Consider the following 23,917-nt stretch of genomic DNA (forward strand, 5'->3'; position numbering starts at 1 on the left):
AAAATTAAATAAAGATAATTTTTATTGGTTTTGATTGGGAAAGAAAGAGACAAATTAACCAACTATAATTACCTTGAAGCTGCTAAGAGGAAGAAATACGTCCTTAGGAAATCAATGCACATATGTTCCCAGCGAGGGCTTACTTACCACTTGTTAATGGAGCTAAAACAGAACTGAAAATGATTAGTCGCTACAGGCATACACTGACTGATGAGCTGGACTGCCAAGGATCAAACCATTTTGTTTGGGTAAATGGTTTATACTTGTACAGTTGGAACTGTTCTTGTGTATGTTACAAAGGGAAGGTTGTACGGAGGAGGAAAGTCACAGGTTTGCATGCAGACTGTCACACATTGGAAGTATAACTTAGGCCAACAGTTCACTTTCCCTGAGACTCTGCCTCTCTATTTTCAGCAGTGAATGTACAATAAGATCTTCAGAATTATCCAAAAATGCATGGAGGTGAAGGACAGAGGGGGGGACCCCATAAATGTTCATTTACCTGCCTTCTTCTCTTTTATTTCTTAAAGTACCCGGGCTCTTTCTCGCCTCATAGACTAATTCCTGTGTGAAAGGTGCCACAAGTATCTGCTGATTTGATATTTCACAAAATGATGATATTAGGAACTTTATGGACATTGTCATAATAATGATTTCTCCTGAAAGGTTTCATAGAAATCATAGTAATAGATTTTTTTTAAGAAGGAAAAACAAGTTCAATACTTTGTTATTTTCGATGTTACCAAACACCCAGCTTACTGAACAGTTCATATGGTTGACACATATTTATTGAACAGCTAAAGCTCTTAGCACAGTACTTGCCATACGTTCACTTATTTATCTTTAGTTCAGCAAAGCATGGATTGTATGATTACTATGGGCTGATACATTCCGGACACGGAATTGGGTCTCATGGTGTCCAATTTGGTCAAGGAAACAGACATTGTAATCCAATAACTATGTGACTGTAGCCCCAGCAACATGACAAAGAATGGGAAAAGAGAATTAAATATGTTCTCTAAGTAAAATATTGTTTATCAAATCAGAATCAGCAGATTAAGTTTCCTCAAGAAAGTAAACATCGACCAGAAAGGGGGAAGACGAGAAGGAAGAGGTGAAGGGATGCTGTTACAGGCAGAGTAAACGACGTATCGAGGCCGGTGGGGGGAAAGGACCTGTGGCCCGTTAGAAGAACCTGGGAACGCGGGACGAGAAATACCAGCGGGGCGTGTGCTAGAACACGGGGCGAGAGTCGTGAGCCGGAGCTCAACTGTGCAGAGTGGGTGTAGGTAAAGCTACATCATTTTATTATAAACTCAAGAGTAACGGGAGGACGTCAAAGGCGCGTGAGCCCGAAGATGAAAGGCTCAAACTTGGTAGTAGAAACATCATTCTTATTGCAGTGAAGTTGGAACAGGACAATCAGACATTTAAGTAAACCAATTTGGGAGGACATTGGAGTGGGTCATGTAAGTAGCTTGGACCGGAAAGGTATGCATTTAAAAGGAGAAATTTATAGGATTGGGTATGAGCAATTACGTAACCAAAATGACTCCACGAGTTCTGCTTCGCTCACCAGACTGGATGGTACTGCCATTCGCTAAGAAAACAATTCTGGAAGGGTCCAGGTTGCGGGGCAGACGATCTGGAGGTGGGCATGTGGCACATGAGGTGCCTTTGAGATATCCCCAAAAACATGTCCCAGAGGCAACTGGGTAAGGGGTCTGGAGCTCAGAAGAGAGGTCTATAGTGAAGTTATTAATTTGGGAGTTTTCAATCTGATTAAGATAGTTTCCAAGGAATATATGGAAGGAAAACGGAGACAAGGATTCACATAAAGACTATGCGATATATTAAACAGTGACAGCTACTATTTGTGTTTTTATAGTCATTTGCCAATAGGAAGATTTAAAATCCTGAAATGATTTAATGTTATAGATCACCAAAAACATACATCAGTTCTCTAAGTAAATCAATAAATTTATCTTTACATGTTTTACCTTTCCCAGTTGGACTGAATCTTGTATTAATCTACCCCTAATCCACTTATTCTGCACACAATTACCAAAAGCCCATCTGCCAGGTGTGGTCCTAGGCACCAGCAACCCATGGATGGCGGAGACAGGCTCCAACCAGTTCCCGGAGGCTGCTCGTGAAAGTGAACCCCCGAGAGCAGAAGTGTTAACCACGTGTGCTAAGGAACCATCGGTTATACGTAGTGTGGAGGTAACTGTCTGAGATTTTAACAGGATTTGGCATAGAGGACCACGGAAAACTTTTAGAGGAAGTAATTCTTCAGCTGAGTGTTAAAGAAGGAACAGAAGGAAGCCAATTTGGCAGTTTATCCTGGGGAAAGGACCACACTGGATAAGGGACACAGAACCCTGGAAGATCTAGGAAATGGGTTGGTTAGGGGGCGGAACCAGCGCCAGTCCACAAGGATTGGGAAATTGATTGGTTGGTTTGCAAGGGTGTCTGGTCCTTCCCAAACCCAAGGTAATTGATACTATAACCCAAGATTAGCAAAGCGCACTCTCGCTCTCTCTCTTCCTGTGTGTGTGTGTGTGTGTGTGTGTGTGCGCGCGCGCGTGCGCCTTGGGAACAAGTGCTCACCCTATTTGCTCACACATTTTCTCTTCCAAGCAGCTGCCTATGGCCCAGCAGCCATGCAGACCACGTGCAGGCCCGGGCACAGCGCCAGCCAGAACGTAGCCAGGATCAGACTACGCTAGCCAGATGGGGACAGACGTGGACTGGGCCAGTGGTGCAAAATGTCTGGACACTGGCCCCATTTCTGAGTTTGATGAAAACAATGCTGAACTTTCTCCACAGTGGGATGGATGGAGATGAGACCTGGGGAACATGGGGGCAGCTTTCTGTTTCCACCCAAATAAATCTTATCAGGAAACCTCCACCTCCCATACGTGGGTCTCCCTAGGATGTTTGCCTCGTGACCCCAGAAAGAACCCCATTTCCCCTGGCAACAAGATGAGAATGGGTGGAAGCTTGCTTCATTTCACGAAGTGGGAGATGTTAAACCATAAATGTCCCCTGATGTCTCGTTCTTCTGTTAAGTAGTTAGCAAGGAGAATCCTGACATATCTGTAAGTGGAGGAGATGCACCAAATGAAAATATAAACACCTTTATAAGGATACAATATTTCCAGAAGCTCTGCACATGGATATAGGGGAATACACTTCTCTGAGCAAGGCACTGGCTTTTAATCTTCATGTAGTATCTAAATAGCACATTATATAAATTGGCATATCAAAAAATCCCTTCGACCTAATCAAAAAGTTGCTTTTCTTCTCCGAAACAGCAACTCTTGTTAATCTGCTGATCCGCACTTCTAAAAGGAGTTGCCAGCCACCTGGTAGGATAGCGCAGTGGCTCAGAACGTCTCCTCATGCACCAAGCTTGCAGGTTTGATCCCCGGTCAGGGCACATACAAGGATCACGCAATGAATACAGAAGTAAGGGGAACAACACCCTGATGTCTCTCTGTCTCTCTCTCAAATCAATAAATAAAATGTCAAATAAATAAATTAATTAAATAAAATGAGTTGTCAGAGGAGAGGGGGTTGAGGGACTGGGTGAGAGTCATGAAGGGTCTAAGAAGTACAAATCTGGTCACAAAACAGTCCCGGGATGTCCAGTAGTGCATAGGGAAGAGTCCATAACAGTGCAATGCTATGCCTGGTGTCGGGTGGGTACTGGATATACCGTGGGAACAAGCTGTAAAGTACATGGTTCTCTAACCAGTATGCTGTAGACCTGAAACCAATGCAAAATAATATTGGAAATAAACCAAAACTGAACATTTTAAAAATAATTCAATGGGGGGGGGGCCCAATAACTAACTCCTATCACTCACACTTTTTCCTCAAATTGAGGCTTTGACGTGATGAGGAACAGCACATGGTAGAACATTCCAGTGTCATCTGTGCCGTAAGCTCTGCCCTTGTTACTCTCAACAGCACGGTCCCGTGGACAATACCAGCCCATTTTCTGATAGACTGATTGGCAATCAGAGTTTAGTCTGGAAGGTATCAGTGAACTGAAGTGCAAATAGTGCTTAAAAATAGTTGTGCTTCAATTAATTCTTTCTTTTATTTTGAACAAGCAGAGTTGAAACCAGACTTCTCAAACACCTTGCGTTGTCTTCCTTCCAAGCAGAGATCAATCCCGCCCTCCCCCACCCCCGTCAGATGGAAACGTCCACAAACTGAGGCTATCGGTATCGATAATTAAATAACTGTTATTTATGAGAAGCGTTAAGATAAATATTCTTAAAGGAAAGAAACAATTGGAAAAACATTCATCTATCAGCTAGTTCCGCTGCTGAGTTTCCCCTTCCCTAAAATTAAATGAATTCTTCATTCGCTATTATAAACTAAATATTTCCTTTGAGTCCAATTAGCATTGCTGAAAGAAAAAGCAAATCAAGGGTCTGTTCCGCATGCATCAATGTAATGGAAAATCAGGTCTTTTATTCAGGTTTTAATAACTGCAGCTTGATGAGCGGCAAAGAAAGGGCCATGGAGGGAAAAGGGGGGAAAAGGCTGCCAAATTAGTTCCGTAAGAATTCTCAACCTGTCTGCTCTCGGCTCGCCATTCACATGCTAATTGAGCCTTTCGGTAAACAGAATGGGCAATCATCGAAGACAAAAACAGACGCGGAAGACAAATGAAATATCATTTCTTATCCGAAGTAGCATGGCATTTTCCTGATAAGCTTTGGAAGACTTAAAATTTTAAGTCCTCTGGTCTTTTTTTTTTTCTCCCCTGGATAGAGTATAATTAATATAATAAAATAAATATTACATAATCAAATAAAAAAATGACAAAGGACTGCCTTGTTTCAACAATGAAACCAGTCATGTTATAATTAGATAAGAGGATCTGTATTCACAGCAATAAACATGAAAGTAGAGCATGAGGCTGGGTAAAGGCAGGTTTTTAATTCTTAAAAATTAATTACACGGCATTACTCTTATCAGTACACAGAATGCATTAATTATACAATTAATAAAAAGATGAAAGGGATGGTGGGTGGGTGTGCATGTGCGTGTGTGTGCAACCAGAATGCACATGGGGGCGTTTGGTTTTATACCCAGGACTGTCCTTCAGGTATTCCTGTAATCTCCTTACTAGGCAATGTCAAGACCCCGAACCAGTTAGCAGGAACAATGAACGGAGCAGGTCTGCGAGGCAGTGCTTAGACACATTTCTGAAAGGGTATGGGTTTCCGGGTCATTGGGATCCAAGGTGGCATAGGTTCAATGTGAGGTCCTCTTTAAAAGATCAGCGGACCAGGCTTTGTCAGCATGGGAGACAGCCAGTGAGGAGCGCCCCCTCCTTCACAATGGGCTTCCTTCAGCATGGGAAAGCGAGTATCTTGGTACAACAGCTATTTCTCTGAGTCGCTTCCATCGGGGCATAGCACTGCAAACACTTTGTGTGCTGCTTTATCCGGAGACATCTCGAAGCTAGAAATACCACTCGTGGAAGGAGAGATGGGGTGGGGAGAAGACAGCTGGCTATCAGGAGCAGGGCCACAGGCCAAATCCATGTCCAGACCCCAAGGCGCTGTCCGAATCCTCTTGGCGCTTTATCAACTATGACTCGGAGCGAGTGGGCCATCGGCCAGGACGGGAGATCGTTTGTTACACACAAAGTTGTGGATGTGGTGTGCGGCGGGACCACACAGTCATTCTGTAGTCATAGTTCTTGATTGGCTGACCTCCCACCGCTACCATACATGGGAACAAACATACTACTTCTCACCCACTCAGCAACTTCAAGGCTATGTTGTGAAAACTTGCAAATAACATGGAAATAGTCCTTATAATTGCCCCGGATGTTTACAATTTTGGAACAAAACTGAACTGAGAACTAGACTGTAATAGTAATGACTACCTTGCTGTTGAGGGTAGGGAAGGAAAAAGCCCCCAAAATAGAAAATATAGGATCGCCATCAGTGTTGTTGTCTAAGAAGTGACTAAGAGGCCACCTACACCCCTCCAACCCCCCCACCCATTCTCTCCACCCATTCCCATCCTTTAATTTGAATAATTAGTGATATTAAAATACAGCTTCAAGTCCTTCCCCATAGAAATCAAGTTTTGCATGCTATTGATACCGTTGTAATGACCACAGTTTTAATGACTGGAAAGGAGGAAAGGGAAGGTCACATTTCATAGGCATGTCATTTCTGCTGTTTTGCCAGGAAGCTACAGTTTAACACCCTCCCTGTCTGTTCCCCACAGACACTGGGGGAAGGAACAGGAAGGGGGAAGAACAGACGCATCCTAGTAAAGTCTGGGTGACACCAGGAAGGTTCCTGCCTCAGAACAGGTCATTGTCCAGAGGAGGCGTGGCCACTGCAAGCAGAGGGAGATAAGATACATAAGCTCCTAAGCAAAGAAGTTTGCCCTCCTGGTCCCTGCAGGGCTCTTGGGGCTCCTGGTGCAGGGACTGTGCTTTGTGGGCTCCCCTGCATCTGCCCACATGGCCCACGGCCACGTGGACCCCACTCACATGGACTAATGGACTGTAACCAGCCTGACGCTCGGCCAGACCCAGCTCCACCAGGGAACAGAAACTCTGGACACTGGCTCTGCTTCTAGCTCTGCTGAAGCCCCAGCTGCACCTCTTCCAGGACTGGGTTAAGGGAAAGGGGACTTTGCAAACTGAGAGATGTAATTCCACACAAATAAAAATCACTCATCCTCCTGTGTGAGTTAGAAACTTCTTCTTCTCATGATAGTGTAAGGACCCAAGCCCAGTACCCAGTGGGCTACTTCCATGGTTGGATAACCCACTTCCACCGATAACACTATGGTCCCTATGTAATACAGAAATTCTGGAGCTACCAGTTATTAGCCTTGCTAAATAATCCCCAACATGCACGCGCGTGCACGTACACACACACACACACACACACACGCACACACATACACACGCATACACCACAAATAAACTTTGCCTTTTCTATAACCTGTGATTTCGTTGTTTTCTGCTTTTCTGTCCCTTGGCACATCAGCGGTCCAAGAGTCCAAGGTTAATGATGAGGCACCTTGGAAAAGAGCTATTTGTTTAGCTTAAGGTAATGTTTTAACTGTCATTCTGTGTGTGGCAGTCTCCTTGCTTCTAAACCGAAACCCATCTGCAATCTGAACCGCACTCCGCATTAACACCGCACACACTTTGCTGCGGGTTTCTTGTTTATTTGTTTGGGTTTTTCCGGTCATCCTGTCTTGGTTGAAAAATTATATGTGAGACTGGAACTGGCAAACACTAGGAGAGGTGTGATAGGTTCAAGCTTCGAACATCACAGTTCTCCAAACGTTACTATCAAATTGATGTGCTGTGGCATCTTGTCCTCCCTACGTTTCCTGAATTCCTGGTAAAGGCAGTAAAGGAACTGGATATTTAGCCAGGGTTTGTTTTGAACATGAATTTTAGCCATATTCATTTATGAGGACATTTTAAATTCTTAGGAGAATAGGTAGCAAAATGTTCCCCTAAATCTTACGATATTCGCACTTAACCAGGGGATGCATGTGTTCACGTTATATAACAGGGAAAACCTTTTATTTTCCTGTTACCTGTCTCACAGTTCATCTAAAGGGGGAAGATAGTTGTCATTGCATCACATAGTAGATATGGGCTCCTCCACCCTGTCTGAAGGTAGGTTAATGGGCTGTGACTCTCTTTGGCCAGTGACACAGAACCAGAGTTATGTTACGTTCTTACTCAATCTTTGAGAATCAGTGACTAACTCATCAGATTTTCTTTCCCTTGCCAGGAAAATGCTGGGAGGTCATTCAAGGTGAAGTGTCCTCTAGTTTATATCCCTGGGCAATAATGGTTAGCAGAGCCCCCTACTGGCCCTCATTGGAATGAGAGAAAAAAAACACATTTTTGTTGGATTAAACCACTGAGATCTGACAATTATTTGTTTCTAAGTATAACCCAGAATATCCTATCTGATATACAGTCAAAAACCAAACATGTATTAAAATAACCCCAGGTTTTAGTGATCTTCTAAAATAGTTCTCTGTCCTGGCAAAACAACCCATATCCTCACATGTTCAGGTAAGCAGATAAAAAAATAAGATTTTATGAGTATCAAGGATTATTCTAAGAGTCTTATCTGAATTATCATATTTAATCCTCACAGTAAGAGGCAAAGGTGAAATCAGAACTCTTTAATGTCTAACTTCTGAGTCCCATGTATAAGCTGATCAGTATTTAATTGAGTTAAAAAAAGAAAGTATGAATTTATTTTTTAAGAACAAAGAAACATACACCATCAGTGCATAACGACTTAATATTGCCATTTTTGGACAGCCCTGAAGACAGTATTTTAAGCCACTGCTGTTTGGTAAAGTGTATGTCTAAAAGGACAATTAGGAGAGAGAAGAATCAAACCTCCCTAGGTTTTCCGTAACAGTAAGCTGAGAAGACAAAGCAATTGTTCTTACAAATATGCTTATTTACGCTTATTAGAGAAATTTGTTTACCTGCATTCAAAGAATGTTTCGAAGGCTAAAAATTGTTCTATCATATATGGACACAGAGAAGCAGTCACAGCTTAAGGACCAAGCTGTGCATGCTAGATTTGATCATCATAGCTGTTAATACTCCTAATAAGCCCTCACTTTGGAGTTATCTTTTGGACTTGAACTGGCATGCTGGATGTGAATATGTATACGAATATGTGTGCATGTATGTGTGTGCAAAATACAGACGCTTGTTCCCTTGCTTCAAGAAAATTTGCATAGGAAAATCTAAACTTTAAACATTCAAATTAGAGGCCAATTATGCTGGAAATTATTAAGAATATGCATCGTTGACATAGTATTGGATATATCCTGTCAGTATAAACAATTGAAGAATGCCTTTAACCCCTTCTCTCTTTTATAAATACATACGCATATAAGGACAGCTCAAGGGCAAAACGCTCTGAAGATGGATCTCGCGGTCCGTGCGTGTATTGGAGCGTGCCCTTCCCAGGAACCGAGAACCAATAAGGAAGCATGTCAGCACGAGAATTTAGGCTGGTGTGGAACAGGTTTATATACAGTATTTCATCTAGATTGCTGATCCAATCCAGATAAAGCTGAGTAACTTTGATTTTTTTCCTATTCAAACTGTAGAAACTTTTAGATTTATATAAGGTCCATTTAGACTTCCTCCGTTCCACTGGTTACAAGTTTCATGACTGTTGTTTGGTGACTCCATGAGTCAGCCTATCTAATTAAAACATGATCGTCTAGACGTACAATTATTAGAAACAGTTTTCTAAGACAGCTAAATTCATCACTTAATACTATTAAGCTTTAAAAATATATATTAAGAGAAAAGTACGAATCATAATGAAAAAGTATAGTTTTTGTTTTTAGTTTTGTAAATTGCAGTCTGGGTTGGTTCTAGCACATGACTTAAGGTCAGAGTGGAACACTGAACCCTTAAGGCAAGTCAGCTGTTTATTAAAAAAAAAAAAAAAAAAGATTTACCAAAAGGGAAAACCAACAAATCCAGAAAAATGTTTCTCATTGGAAAGGAAGAATTTCAGTAGTTACAGGTGTTGTCATTACTTAGAGAACATGTGGTGAAATCTGCTGGTAGATTTTCCAGACAAAAGTGTAAATAGACAAAGTTCACCCTTACAATCTATCTCAACCTTTCTCCTCTCTCCTCTCTCCTCTCTCTCTCTCTCTCTCTCTCTCTCTCTCTCTCTCTTTCTCTTGCTCTCGCTCTATCTCTAACTCTTAGGTCAAATTTCCAGTAATCGTGCTGACTCTTGGGAACCCTGTTCCTACTTTCTCAGCGCGCCTGTGTCTCGCCTGGGTCCCTCTAAGCCTGGTCTACACACGACTCCTTCCGGGTGTCCGCAGAAGACGCCCTGCGGACATCATCTCAGCGCAACAACCTGGGAGGTTAAAAAAGTAAATTGTAGATAGTCTGCCTGTCAGTCTGCCATCTTGGAAAAATTACTTCCAAACCTGCTTTCTCGCCTGTAGAATGTGAACAACACCATCTACCTCGCAGGATTACTGGGTCAGCGAAGTGAAGAGCTAAAGCGGCGCCAAGCACCGAGGGCTCAGATATCCGCTATCACTCTGCCTGGGTTTGTGACCCTGGGAACCCTGGCCACCTGTGCACCGAGACAGGCATTCCCCACCCAACAGGGCTGCACGGAGGCTAAATAAACAACCTGTGCTAAGTGCCTTGCACAGAGGCTGATAAATGATCATTTGGATAAGAAATACTCGTCTGGAAGTATGTTTCTGCAATTTTCCAAAATGTCACCTACTGAAGTATTCATGTCTTCTAATAAATTAATTATGTGATAACGTTTCGCAGACATCTCTGGAATCACAGCTGGAGACCAGGGCAGAAACCAGGACACTCACATGCTCGTAAGGCAGTGAGCGGGGATGCAAGGGAAAGGGCAGGAGGGCTCAGTGGGGAGCTCCGACCTGCGGAAGTTGGGGAAGCAGGAGGGACCACCCTGGGGGATGAAGAAAGGAATCGGGTCACCTGTGGGAGCTACGGTACCTCGGTACCTCGGGAGGCAGGTGACGGAGGTGTTGCAAGGAGAGTGACCCATTGTATCAAGTGCTGCTGTTTGGTCAAAACAAGGAAAATACTGATTTATTTTCTACTGTTCGATAGCTTTCCTCGATCCACCTTCGTTATTTTGCATGTAAAACAGTGAAACCCATATTCTCCTTTTTGGGGTCTGGAACATTAGTTCCTGACAAGTCATTTGAGGCCGGCTTCTCGGCAACCCTGTGTTTGCCCACATGTCCGCTTGCCTCTTTCTTCTAATTAGTGACACTTCCCTCTAGATTCAATACCATCCAATTGTTCCATTTTAGCCAGTTACGATTTGTGAGGGAAGCGGATTTGAACCCTGTCCTCAGTCCCAACATTCATTGCAAGTGAAAGTGTCACACCCAAATCCCCGCTTTGGATAAACACCAGAGCAGCCGATCGTAGCGGGCTGCTCGTGCACAGAAGCCTGCCATCGGTGCGGACTCACTCCACTGTGCAAGTCCGAGCTGCCGATAAGGACGAGGTAAACGTCAGTCTTCGAGTTCCAAGTTGTTAGACAGAATATGGTTAATACAACGATGCTTCCAACACTCAGCACTTAGCACCCGCGTATGCTTTTAGGAGACAGACTGTTGAGCCTTCCTTAGTAAAATGGACCCAAGTTTCTAATGCGCAGACAGTAGATAATGACAAAAGAAGCCAGGTCTTTCTGGTTTTCCTCTTTCCATAAACATGAGAAATAAATTTGTCAGGAAAGGATATTGTGTGTATGTTATAAATCCGCATGATACTTTTGCAATTTTATTTCATGGCTTTTCCTCACCAAATAAGGTGGAGAAGGAATGTCTTCTTTGCACATCAAAAACTAATCCAGTTTATGACAGTCACCTAGTTTACTATATTCATAAAAGTCTTGGGACTAAAAGGAATTTTAATTTGGTTGGAAACTTTGCTGATTCCCACCAACTCATCTTTATGAATTTCCTTCCCCAAATAGAATTGTGCCGCGATTGTGGGTCACTGAACCATTTATCCAGCCTTATTTATTCTGTGTTATGCCTTTTTATATAGATTATTACATTCGTCACTAGGCAAAATTACCCCAATCTCTTTGAGATTTCTTCTCTTCTCTATTTTCTATCCCTTTTACCATTAAGACAATCTGTCCGCTGAGAATTTTTTTTAACATACTTCTAAAATATCAAGATTACATGTTTGCACAACTGCTATGCTCTCTTGAGCCCAGTATTTTGAGATAGAGAAGAATTATTAAATTGTTCCGTGAAGGTTTTATGCTTGAAAATATGCAGGGAGTGGCTAAATGCACCAACTCTGTCTGTCTTAAGTCTCTTTGCTCCTCCTGACCAGCTGTGAAACCCTAAGCAAGTCAGTCATTCATCATCTCTATTTCTTAGTTTTCTGAGCAATAAAACGGGATTAATAATAGCACCTATTTTATGGCATTGTTAGGAGGATAACTTTGATTAATCTCTATGAAATATAGGAAAGAACACTCTACAGAGTAAGCGCTATATGTATGTGCTTGAAAATGAAATTTATTCAATTTCATAAATTATAGTACCATACAGTAGATATATAGCATCAACTCACTGCACTTCTATCTCACAGATATTTATGTCCAGCCCAGTCTCAGAACCTAGAGGAAAGCCATACTTCTTTATGGTGCTACCCGTACTTGTAATAGTCAGGTAGGACTATTCATGATGAAACTCTGCCAGTCCCTGGAAGTCTGTATACGCTTCTCTAAGTGATACTAAAGATTATGAAACTGAAAAAAAAAAAAAATGGTAAGAATATGTTTAATATAAAAGGATGATCAGGGAATATGTCAATTATTGATTTTTTTAAAAGAATAATGACCCCAAAAGACACATTAAAAAATAATAATTCCAAACTGACTGTCTAGACTACTCTACACAAAGGTATAGAAAACTCTGTTTTTAAATAGTGAATTATTATAGTAAGTTTAAATCATTGAAAAAACACAAAATTATGAAGATAACACCAATTTTCATGGATTGAATATCAACACAATCGCAAAACATTTGAAACTTGAGTTAACTAAGTTATAATTTGATAGCATTCAAATAGAAGAAAAGATGTTTTTAATTGAGTTATGAAAATATAAGGTAAAATAGAGTCACTAAGTTTGCTGCTTGCCAGGAACTGCCAGGTTTTCTTTCTGTTTCTCTCATTGTTATTTTGGCTGTCTTGTTAATTATACACAGATAGAAAATAGACAAGTAGACTTGAGACTATAATACTAAAACATATTTCATACATGGTTAATTAACTGAAAATAAATGTAAGTATGCCCCATTTATGCTGATGGTGGGATTTGGATGTTAAGTGAGGTCATGAGAGCAGATAGTGGGACGGAACTGCCCCCAACATGGATGTGAGGAAAACACAGAGAAATCAGATTATGGTCATTGTTAGAAGACTCATTTTTTTTCTCCTTTACCCACTTAGGTGTACTGCCCAAACATTGTGGTTCTCAGGTCATTCCTTCTGTGTTGTTCCCATTAACATATCTTCTTGTAAAATCATTTAAATTCAATTAGTTTTATACTTAAATGTTCACACTCATTCTCTTCACACTACATTCCATTTATAGGATCTCTCCAGCAAAAAATTGCAGGGATGATTCTTATACTGTTATTTGTAGCTCTGAATGTTGATAAAAAGAGTTAATAAGATACAGTTAATTCATTTTCAGTCATTAAAAAGAATAAATTAGCACTGGCCGGTTTGGTTCAGCAGTTAGAGTGTCAGCCTGCGGTCCAGAGAGACCCAGGTTCGGTTCCCGCTAAGGGCACGTACCTCCGTTGCAGTTTGTCCCCGGCCCTGGTTGGTCGTGCGGGTGGCAGCCACTCGATGTGTCCCTTTCACGTCGATGTTTCTCTCTCTCTCTCTCTCTCTCTCTCTCTCTCTCTCTCTCTCTCTTCCTCTTCCTTCCTCCCACTCTATCTGAACAAAAAATGTCCTCGAGTGAGGATGAAAAAAAAAAAAGAATAAATTAGTCCTTTAGGTATTGGCATTAAAAGTTGCCCAAGATATAGTAAAATTGCAAGTTGGAAGAAACTAAAAATAATCCTATTTATTAAATTTTATATATTTTTTTTCACTTTTATACATTCTATCGTTAAAAATGCACATAATTTTGCCTGTCCCATGTGGCTCAGTGGATTGAGCATCATCCCACGGACTGAGAAGCCCTGTTTTGATTCCCAGTCAGGGCACAAGCCCGGGTTGCGGGTTCGATCCCCAGTAAATAGCATGCAGGAGGCAGCCGACAGATGTTCTTCTCTCACACCAATGTTTCTCTCTCTCTCTCCCTTTCTCTCTTTCTAAAAAAAGTCACTAAAAACATTTTTAAAAATGCATATAGCTTTGTCTTAACACAGACACAAATCTGAGTTCAAGAAGAAGAAGAAGCTAACTGTACATGTTTGTTCTTTCTGAGACAGAGATGGGTGAGGGGCACTCAATTTTTATAAATTTTCCATTTAATTGTTTTCAAAGAAACCAATGCAATTTTTCTAATAAAATATGTGTAGACATTAAATTGTACATTAAGTAGTATATAATTCTTAAAAACTGTATATGGGTGTATGTGAGTGTATGTGTTTACATACATATATATGTGTGCATCTATGTATAGGTACATATTAACTGCCATGTACAGGATATTTTAAAATTCTCATCCCTAAGTTCCACTTCAGATCTACTGAATGTATCACAATGCCTGTGGCCAATGCAGAGAACTCTGGTGATCAGGCCGGGTTTGAACAGCCAAGTTTGAGACTAGCTCTTGCAGCTTACATAGGACTGGCTCCTCATGCAATTAATTTCATTCAAGCCTGTCTACATTTCCACTTATTATAAACATTTCATGACACGTGCTATTCTATTTATTATTATTAAGAGTGTGTTTGCTCCATTCAACTGTACCTGCTGTACCAGAACTTTTAGAAGGGGTCTGGAGGAACAGTTTACTGATTCAACAAGAATCTACGGAGTCTGTGCTCTATAGCTGGTTCTGTTCCAGGTGGGAGGATGCAAAGGTGAACAACAAGGAAAGTGCCATCTCGTGAGGATAATCTCATAAATAACTGCTCAGCTGCTTTTATCATGGGACTAATTCTATCCTGCAGTGGTTCTCAATGTGAGTAGGCATCAAATTCGCCAGAGATCTTGTTCAACTAAGGATGATGAGGCTCCATCCTCAGAGGTTCTGATATACGAAGTCTGGGCTGGGGTCCAAGAATTTGCATCTCTAAGGAGTTCCCAAGTGGTACTGATACTACTGGTCGTGGACCATACTTCTGAAGAACAACCATTAAAATGCCACCTACTTCCTTTCTTCCATTGGCTGATACAAAGTGAGATCCGATCCTGGGGTCTGTTCTCTAGTCAGAATGGAAGACTTTGGTAAGTTAAGTACTACTTTCCTAACTGGCATTCTTTAACTTTCCTATCCTGGTAACTAAAGCATATTTTATCTGGAATGGTGTATACTTGCATAAGCATCTAAAACACTTTTTAGAAAACTCTATGACTGGGTATGCAGAGAAAGACAGGGAGACAAAGAGAAAGAACCTGAAGTTTATAAACACATGCAGCAGAGTTCGGACCGTTTTGATTGCCCTTGCTTCCTCTGAGAATCAGTCCACCTACACAGTTGCCAGTGTAGTGGAGATCAAATGAGTTAATATTTATGGAAATGTTCTGCAAAATGTAAAGAGCTATAAATTGTAGGCTACTTCGAGAATTCGTAATCTCATGTCTATCTCCTAGAAGTAGAACATGGAACATCTCTTACTTGGCCAACCCAAAGAAAAAGGCTCCCCATTACACTGCCTACATTGGGTTTGACCTCTTCTCTCCCAAACTGGTGCATGTTCTTGACCTGGGAAGTGTTGGGTGCACTTATCAAATGCCACTGAGGTGACTGTCTCCTTTTGCACATACCTCTAAGCCTTTACACGGTGGAGAGAAGCCAGACACGGGCCTGACACCTTGAGATTTCTGAAGAATATGTACCATGTGCTTGTGATCTTTTCAGAAAAGCACCTGAAGAGCCCTTTAATGGGTTTCCTAGAGAAAATGTGAAGAAATAGTAATGCAACTAATCACTTCCTACCTTCCCACTGAACCTCTTATTAATTAACATGTTAATGCTCTGTTTGAGTTCTTAAATTTAGTTTGAGAGACAGTAAAACAGCTATTTTCAAATTAAATTAAATTGAGTTGTGAGAAGATTTTCAACCAATACAGGGCTTTTTGTACTCCACTAATTCCAGTACTCATTAAGGTAAAAAAAAAAAAAAATCAATGAGCTTGAAATGAAAGTGGTGATATTATTGTAGGCTAAATCTACTTCTGGAAAACTTACTCCCTCCATGACAATGTTTTACCAGGTATGTGACATTAAAAAATGCAAATTCCAATGCTTAAAATGAGGGAAAATTTTCCTGAGTTACCATAAATGTCACACAACTATCCATTTGGGGAATTAGCATAATCATAAACTGTAAAACGTAAGATGTTTTTTTTCTAGTACAGTAGACATCTTTAATGATAATAGTCTGCAATAATCCTTTGATTTTTTTCAATGGAATATTACTCTGAGTTCACTGTGCAAATTTCAGGTATGATTAATTATCTTTTATCTTACTCTAAGGCTTTTCTTTTTAGCAAAAGAGATTTGTTTAGACTTCTGTTCTAATGGATTTTAATGGGAAACATTATATGAGGTAGTTCCTAACACCAGAGGTATTGCACCATTGTAGATCAAATGGTTATCACTTACTTTCCTTCAATAAACGGTTTTCAAATACCTTTACTTATATTGATTTGGATTTTGTAAATCTTTAGACCATCTTAGGTTGAACTTCAGGATGTCTTCTATTGTCAGTCTTTGCAATGATCCTCTTTTTAAAATCTCAATTAACCTTTCTGAGATTAACATGCAGTAACACCTTGGGTTGATGCCAGAACTCCACCACCTGTAGGAATTAAGTCTGGCTGTACCAGCAAATCTTCTAGTCAATGTTTCACTCTTGGATGATGGAAGTGTTTCAGTGCTTCTCAAACTTGAATGGGCTTACAAATCAGGTGGACAGCGCATTAATCTGTAGACCCCAATTTAGTAGATCTGGGGTGGGGCGAGTCAAGTTCGGGGGTGATGCTGATGCTGCTTTGAGTAGCAAGGGTTTAGATATCATTGTTGAGCCAAGAGTAAACTGGACACAATGTTTCCAATAGCTTCGAGTCACACAGCTTCTCTGGAAGGCAGTTTGGTACTCACAAACAGTACCTTCAGCAGGACAGATGTACCGTCCTCAGACAAAAACAGTATTTCCATCATTTCTTCCCGTTGTTAAGGTGAGAGGTATCTTTGGCAGTGGTTAATGCTGCTTTGTCTATTTGTAATTGTAAACTGTAATGTATGTGTAATGTTTTCCCTCTTAGGTGGGGGAACTAAGCATTTGGGGGCAGGGGGTAGTTCAGGGCACTGGAGAAATTCCTTGTATTCTGTGCGACCGAGTTTCTTAAAATGTGTTTTTCTTCACCTTAAAGATGTGAATACACACAATAGACTTCAGGAGGGAAAAAAATCGTTTTATCTTACAGAGAGCGGCCATGATTAGTCAGTATCTCCTAAACATCAACAATATTTCTTAGGATACCACAAGAAATATATGGAACAACCGACAATAGGTTCTTTGCCAACTAACTGCTATGTCCCCTCTGAGAATATCCTTCCATCAAACCCTCTGTGACCCACAAGTGTTCAATAAGGAACCCGCATCTTTTCAGGTTACGTTTTTGTCACTGGGAGAAGAACTCTCTAAGGGGACTTTCTTTCTTTAGCCGAAACCCCTTCTGTTCCTAAGTGTGTATTTGTTCATAGTGATGCTCAAACCTTAGTGTGCTTCGGAACCACCAGCCTCATCGTGACTGATTTAGCAGGTGTGCTGCTGGGCACAAGAACTGGCATTTCTAACCATTTCCCAGGTGAGACTGATCTGCTGGTCTGGGACCCACACTATGAAAACTGGTGATTTAAGAAAATGTACCCCCCTTGTGCCAGCTCATCAAAGATGCTTTCAATGAAAATGAGAATGTTAACAAAGAGCAATGGGAGGATCCAAGCGTTTATGGAAAACGTTGACACAGAAGCCACAGGAGCCCCAGGACGCGAATCCCTCATAGCTATCCAGGAGCACTAACCTTGCTCTGCCCCGCAAAGGGAGCGAGATTCTTCAGGTAGCAGCCTGAAGACCACTGGCCAGGGGCATCTCCTCCGAGTCTCCTATTAGGACAGGTGCCCTCACAATTATCCAGCACACTGTGCCTGACCTTCAAGGTGATAATCACAACTGTGATGATGTATTTGTAAAAATATTTGTTTGGTGACTGTAACTTTTTAGGTGCCATAATTGTCTTTCCTAGATACCTCTATATAATGCTCACGACCCAGTACAAAGTGTGGCACATAGTTGATACCCAGTATCAGCCAAAAAAATGGAGAATGTTGCCATTCTCACATGTACATAGAGATGGCGGGCATTCAGGGCCTTTATTCAAAGATGGTATTCTCCTGAGAGCACATAAGCTCGCTCTTTCTTTCTTTCTTTCTTTCTTTCTTTCTTTCTTTCTTTCTTTCTTTCTTTCTTTCTTTCTTTTTCTTCAATCCTCACTCAAGGATACTTTTCCATTGATTTTTAGATAGAGTGGGAGAGAGAGGGAAGGGGAGAGAGGGAGAGAAAGAGTGAGTGTGAGAGAGAGAGAGAGATGCAAAAGAGACATATCGCCCTGGCCGGTTTTGCTCAATGGTTAGCGCATCGGCCCATGGACCAGTGAGTTGCATGTTCGATTCCGACCAAGGGCATGAACCTCTGCTGCAGTTCGTTCCCAGCCCTGGTTGGGGTCGTGCCAGAGGCCACCAATTGATGTGTCCCTCTCACATCAATGTTTCTCTCTCTCTCCCTTTCTCTCCCTCTCTCTCCCTCCCACTCTATCTGAAGATAAATAGAAAAATATCTTAGGGTAAGGATTAAAAAAAAGAGAGAGACGTATCAATTGGTTGCTCCCACATAACCCCGACTGGGGCCAGGGATCAAACCCACCACCAAGGTAGTATTCATTTCCCTTGATTATGACGTTCTCGCATGCCGAACTCAGCCTCAGCCGGGATCATTTTCAGTGCAGACAGCCTCGACCAATTGTCATGCACGCCATATGAGATAAAATCTAATGGTCACTCAAACAATGGACTCTATTCAGAAAGGCCTTCACTTTGTCCACTCGATTCCCTGAGTTTTCTCCTCTACCTCTGTTCGTGCTCTTTCATTGACCTCAACTACTCTCCTCCAAACACACTCCATGTCCTGAAAACCTACCAGTTCCTTAAGGCCCTGTCCTGAGCCCCATTTTTCTGCGAAGCCTTTTGAAATCCCCTCCATGAGATGAAATCTCTGAGGCCTCTAAGCTCACTCTCTACAGCCCAGCCTTCCCCTCTTGCTAAGGTGGCCCTCCTGGAAGGCAGGAAATGCTTCTTCAGGTTTTGTTTTCCTTTGCACCATAGCTTCAGTCAACCAAATACGCAGTGATCTTCTATCTTGTGACAGGACCGGAGACCTAGCGTCTGTCTTCGAAGGGGTCACCGCTGTCCGGGGCAGTACACATGTTCAAGACACACCTGTACAGTCACAAAGCCCGGGGTAGGCTACGATGCGAGGGAGAAAGAACTGACGGCTCTGTGTGGCCGGTGTGCAGAGGGGAGATTCCACAACGGCAGAGGCAAGGAAGGGGTCGGACGAATGAGGGGATGTTCCAGGCGTGAACTGCAGGTGCGGTAACAGATGTTCCGTTTCTTCCATTTTCCAACCTGTTTGAACTGATCTAACACAGCCCATGACACGGCGGAGAGTTACACACACTCTCTTATTTTCGTACATCTCTCCAGTTTCCTGAATGTCTGCGGCGCGAAGTCTTCGTGGACCCCACTCTGATTCTCCTGCCCTCAGCTGCCCTTCCAGAATAACACAGCATACCTCCCCTCTTGGCCTCCCCAGCTCCCGGCCCCCCGGCTGCCTGCTACCCTGGGGTGTCAAACCGTAACACCGTAACACCGTTTGCAATAGGAGGGGCCGCAGCGAGCCGCATCCGACACGTGTCCCTGCTCAAGCAGGCGCCTCCTATGCTAACGTGTGCAACTGCACAGGCCCAGCAAGTGTGCCAGGACCCAACCACGCCCAGTTTGCTCTTCTAGGCCAGGACACAGGCGGCACAGTGTCAGCATAACCTCCAGGAGGGATGTCAGAAAGCAGCCCGAGCCTAAACCCGCCTCTCTCTTTTTCAAAAATACCACCCACTCACCATCGAACCTTACTCTTCCTTACAAAAAAACATTGGCTTGTGGGGCCCCAAGCCTAGAGATTTGTTTTGGGAATCTGGGTGTCCAACCAGGACTCCGTAGTTGGAACCGGTACCAGAGTGGGCAATGGGGCAGGTGGCCCACAGACCATACTCTATCCCAGGTAAGTGATCTCTGATCTTGCGGAGTAACTTAAAAGCAAAGGCAACTGCATAACGTTTTTCCTACCATAATGTCTATAAAGCAGAAAAGAGCATTGGGCTAAATTTAAATTTTAAAGTATTGAAACCTATATTTTGCCAAGCAGCCTGCCCGAAACTCCCTTCTGTTGTCCGTTGTCCATAATTAGCTCATTCTACCAAAAAAAAAAGGGGGGGGGGGGTAGCAACTGTCTTCCCCTTCTCCACCTAAGTGATACAGTAGCAATTTTAGAATTCTGTTTCTTTTATTGATCCCCCACTGCCATATGATTTACTTAGGGAGGAAGAATTGAAACCATCCCTGATGTTCTTCCAACAAACTGTTAATTGCAGTTTAGTGTCCGCTGGACGCAAGGAGCTCTCCTGATGGCACCTCCCCCTCCAAACAGCTTCTCCAAGAAGGTGGGACTGTCCTCACTTCGCAGACGAGGAAACAAGATGAACGGTTACGGAACTTGTGACGGTCACATAGCCAGGAAAGGCCGCGTCTAACCCAGGTGTCTGACCCTGAACCCAGGATGCTCCCACCTCTTCCAGCAGCTGGTACTGCCCTTCACCGGGCTGGGGCTAGACGACGCCGAGGCAGCCACGCGTGGCCACGCGGGAAGGTACCGGCTCAGCTGCACAAGCGAAACTGTCCCTCCCACTCGCCCCAGCCTCGTGCTGACGCTGGGGTCTGTGGCACTGTTCTCTCGCACTAGGCTTCTCCCTTCTGTGGTTTCCTTTCTCCTTGACAACCATTTCTTCCTCTTCATTTGAGATTCTGTACCATCTTTCTTTGATCTAAGCACCTTTCTTTCTTCTCCAGAGTGTTTCTTCCCAGCGTCCCTGGTTTTATTACTCGGGATTTCAGACCTACCTTTCGCTGTCAGCTTTCAGCGCTGGGCTTTCTCTGCGTCTGGGGTGATCATCTGCCACGCTGTTTCTTTCATTTGGTGTTTTTTTCCAACCATATAGTCTCTTCTGTTCCCCATTATTCTAGATTTCCTCATACCCCCTTACTCACATGCTGCAGAGACGTTTCCCTCACCCTCATTTCAAACGTCAGCTTTTCAACTATGAGGAAGACTATCAACACCCGCACTGTCGACTTTACTCATCATGGACCTGTTTCTCCAGGTGTCTGGAAGGCTCTTTACTGACTCAGAGTGTGAGTGTCTTCTCTGTGGCCTAACTAAAACGGACCGGCGTTTTGAGATACAACTGTCACCAAGGCTCAGACTTCACCGTTGAAAGGGACGGAGAGCGAGAGACGGGGTAATCTACCCCCACCCGGAACCACGGCTCATTGGTGAGGAACAGGAATGCTTCCAGAAAGTAGCTTCCAGAACACAGGCTGGCTTCCAGCCACTTCAAACCAGGGGATCTTCTAGCTTAGGGCATTTTCACAATAATTGCTCAGCCTGGTGGTCAACATCTAGGGTTCCTCCTTCTCAAGTGCACAGTGCATCACAAGGCAACGTGAGGGAGTATTTAGACTCTGTCCTCAGAATGAGTCGCCTGTCACTATCACATCATGTGTGAATACAGCAGAGAACAGTCGGATGCGTTTTATAACACGAGTCCCAGCCCTCACACTGCAGTGATTACACTTTAGTATTTCTTTTCTGCTTAGTGAAGGAAGTAAGAGGGAGAGTCTCCAGAACAGAGGGATGGTGACGGGGAACCAGAATGCAATACATCAAAGCAACACAAGATGTCACTGTCACGCAGGCCTGCAGGTCCAGGCTGAGCGCATGGTGCCAAGGGGCCGGGTGGGGGAAGAACCAAGGGGATTTACAAATGCTTCAGAAGCATAAACGAAGCCAACACTCTTGGTGCGCGATCACTGTTTGTAACAGTATCTTGAAAAGTATCCCCAAGCTGGAACGATCCCCCTGTCGCTATCTAAACCCTCGAAATGCACCGATGTTTCCTCTCCACGTTCTGCGTGGCCCAGGGCCTCAGCCTAAGCTTATTCTCCCAGCCGAGCGTATTCTTCCTCTTTGCTCCCTTATTTTTGCTCTCCTAATATCTTCATTTGAGGCCTGACCGATTAAAGTAGGGCCCTGCCTTTCTCTTACTGGTCTTGCCCAATGAACCCATTTTGCACATAGCTCCTTAGTTGACCCATTGAGGCAGTTCTGATCCAAAGCTCTTCTGGCCTCTAACATCAGGCTTAGCATAGTGTCAGTGTCCTCCTGCTGCTATGACAAATGACCACAAACGTAGTGACGTAAAGCAACACATTTATTGTCTGTACCTCGAAAGTCTGATCCAGACTGCGCTGGGCTCAGGTCAAGGTGTTGGTACGGCTGCAGTACCTTCCGGAGGCTCTAGGGGGAGAACCTTTCCTTGTTATTGCTGTTTCTAGGAGTCACCTGAGTACCTCGGGTCATGGCTGGTTCCTTTGTCATCAAAGCCAGCACCATAGGGCTAAGTCCTTTCCTGTTGCCATGTCTCTCATTTTTTCACAACCACACTTCCACTAATTCTTTTAAGAACCCTTGTGATTACATTGGGCCCAGCCAGGTAATTCAGGATAATCTCCTTATATTGAGGTCACCTTACTAACAACCTTAATTCCATCTACAACCTTAATTCCCCTTTGCCATGTAGTTTAATGGATTTATTGGTTGTGGGGATTAGGATGTGGACATCTTTGGGGGTCATTTTTCTGCCCACCACACATGGAATTAAAAGTGCTTCAAGATCTGACCCAGGTTAGCTCTCCATCCTAATCCCCTTCTAAGACGCACCCTCATTTCTTTTGTGCCAAGTTCTTCAGCCCCACTAAGCTTCCAAGGAACAGGCCGTCATCCATCCTTGACATCCTCACCCTGGTTCATGCTGTTCCCATCACCTAGGTTGCTGTTCTCCAACATCTTTGGAGATTTGTCTTTGAGTTTTGTTAATCCTCACCTGAGGGTATCTTTTTCCATTGAATTCTAGAGAAAGTAGAAGGGAGGGAGAGGGAGAGAGACAGACAGACAGACAGACAGAAACATCAATGCAAGAGAGACACATCTATTGGTTGCCTCCTGCACGTGCCCTGACCAAGGCCAGGGATTGAACCTGCAATCCAGAAATGTGCCCTTGACTGGGAATCAAACCCATGACCTTTTGGCCGACCCTCTAACCACTGGACAACACTGGCCAGCTCTGAAAATTTAATCTTCATCCTTCAAGTCCTCTACTTGGGGAAACTACAGCTCAGGTGGACCTGATCACCCCTCATCGGTGCACTCACTGACTAACTCTACTACAACACACACTGGATTTATTTCTTCATTATTTGCTTGGCCCCCTAGGATGCACTTTCCTCCAACCTACCCAGCTGTAAAACCATACAAGGTGGTAGATCTATTTTGCTACATGTTTGAAAGAGTATCTTACAGATTAGGCTGAGCTGCCGCCACACACAGACACACACACCCCTCCACATATCAGCCGTTTAACACAATAGGCTACTTCTTGCTCATTTACAATTCAAGGTGGGTGTTCCTGGTCTGCTCCTGTTATCCACGTTGCTTCCAGAACCAGGCTCCTTTTTACGTCCTAGCTCTGTTATCCCACCAGCCCCTTCTTATTTTTGAATTCAGACATCAGAAGAAAAAAGAGAACATTCAAGAGAGTCGCTTGCCTTTCTGAAGCCTAGGCCTAGAGGCGCCTTCATTTCTATTGCCTTCCTTCAGAGAAACTTAGTCACGTGGCCAAAAATTCTGTGAGGGGGGCTGGGCAAAATACATTCCAATTAAA

This window comes from Molossus molossus, unplaced genomic scaffold (genome assembly GCF_014108415.1).
Source record: "Molossus molossus isolate mMolMol1 unplaced genomic scaffold, mMolMol1.p scaffold_m16_p_4, whole genome shotgun sequence".
Classification (NCBI taxonomy): Eukaryota; Metazoa; Chordata; class Mammalia; order Chiroptera; family Molossidae; genus Molossus; species Molossus molossus.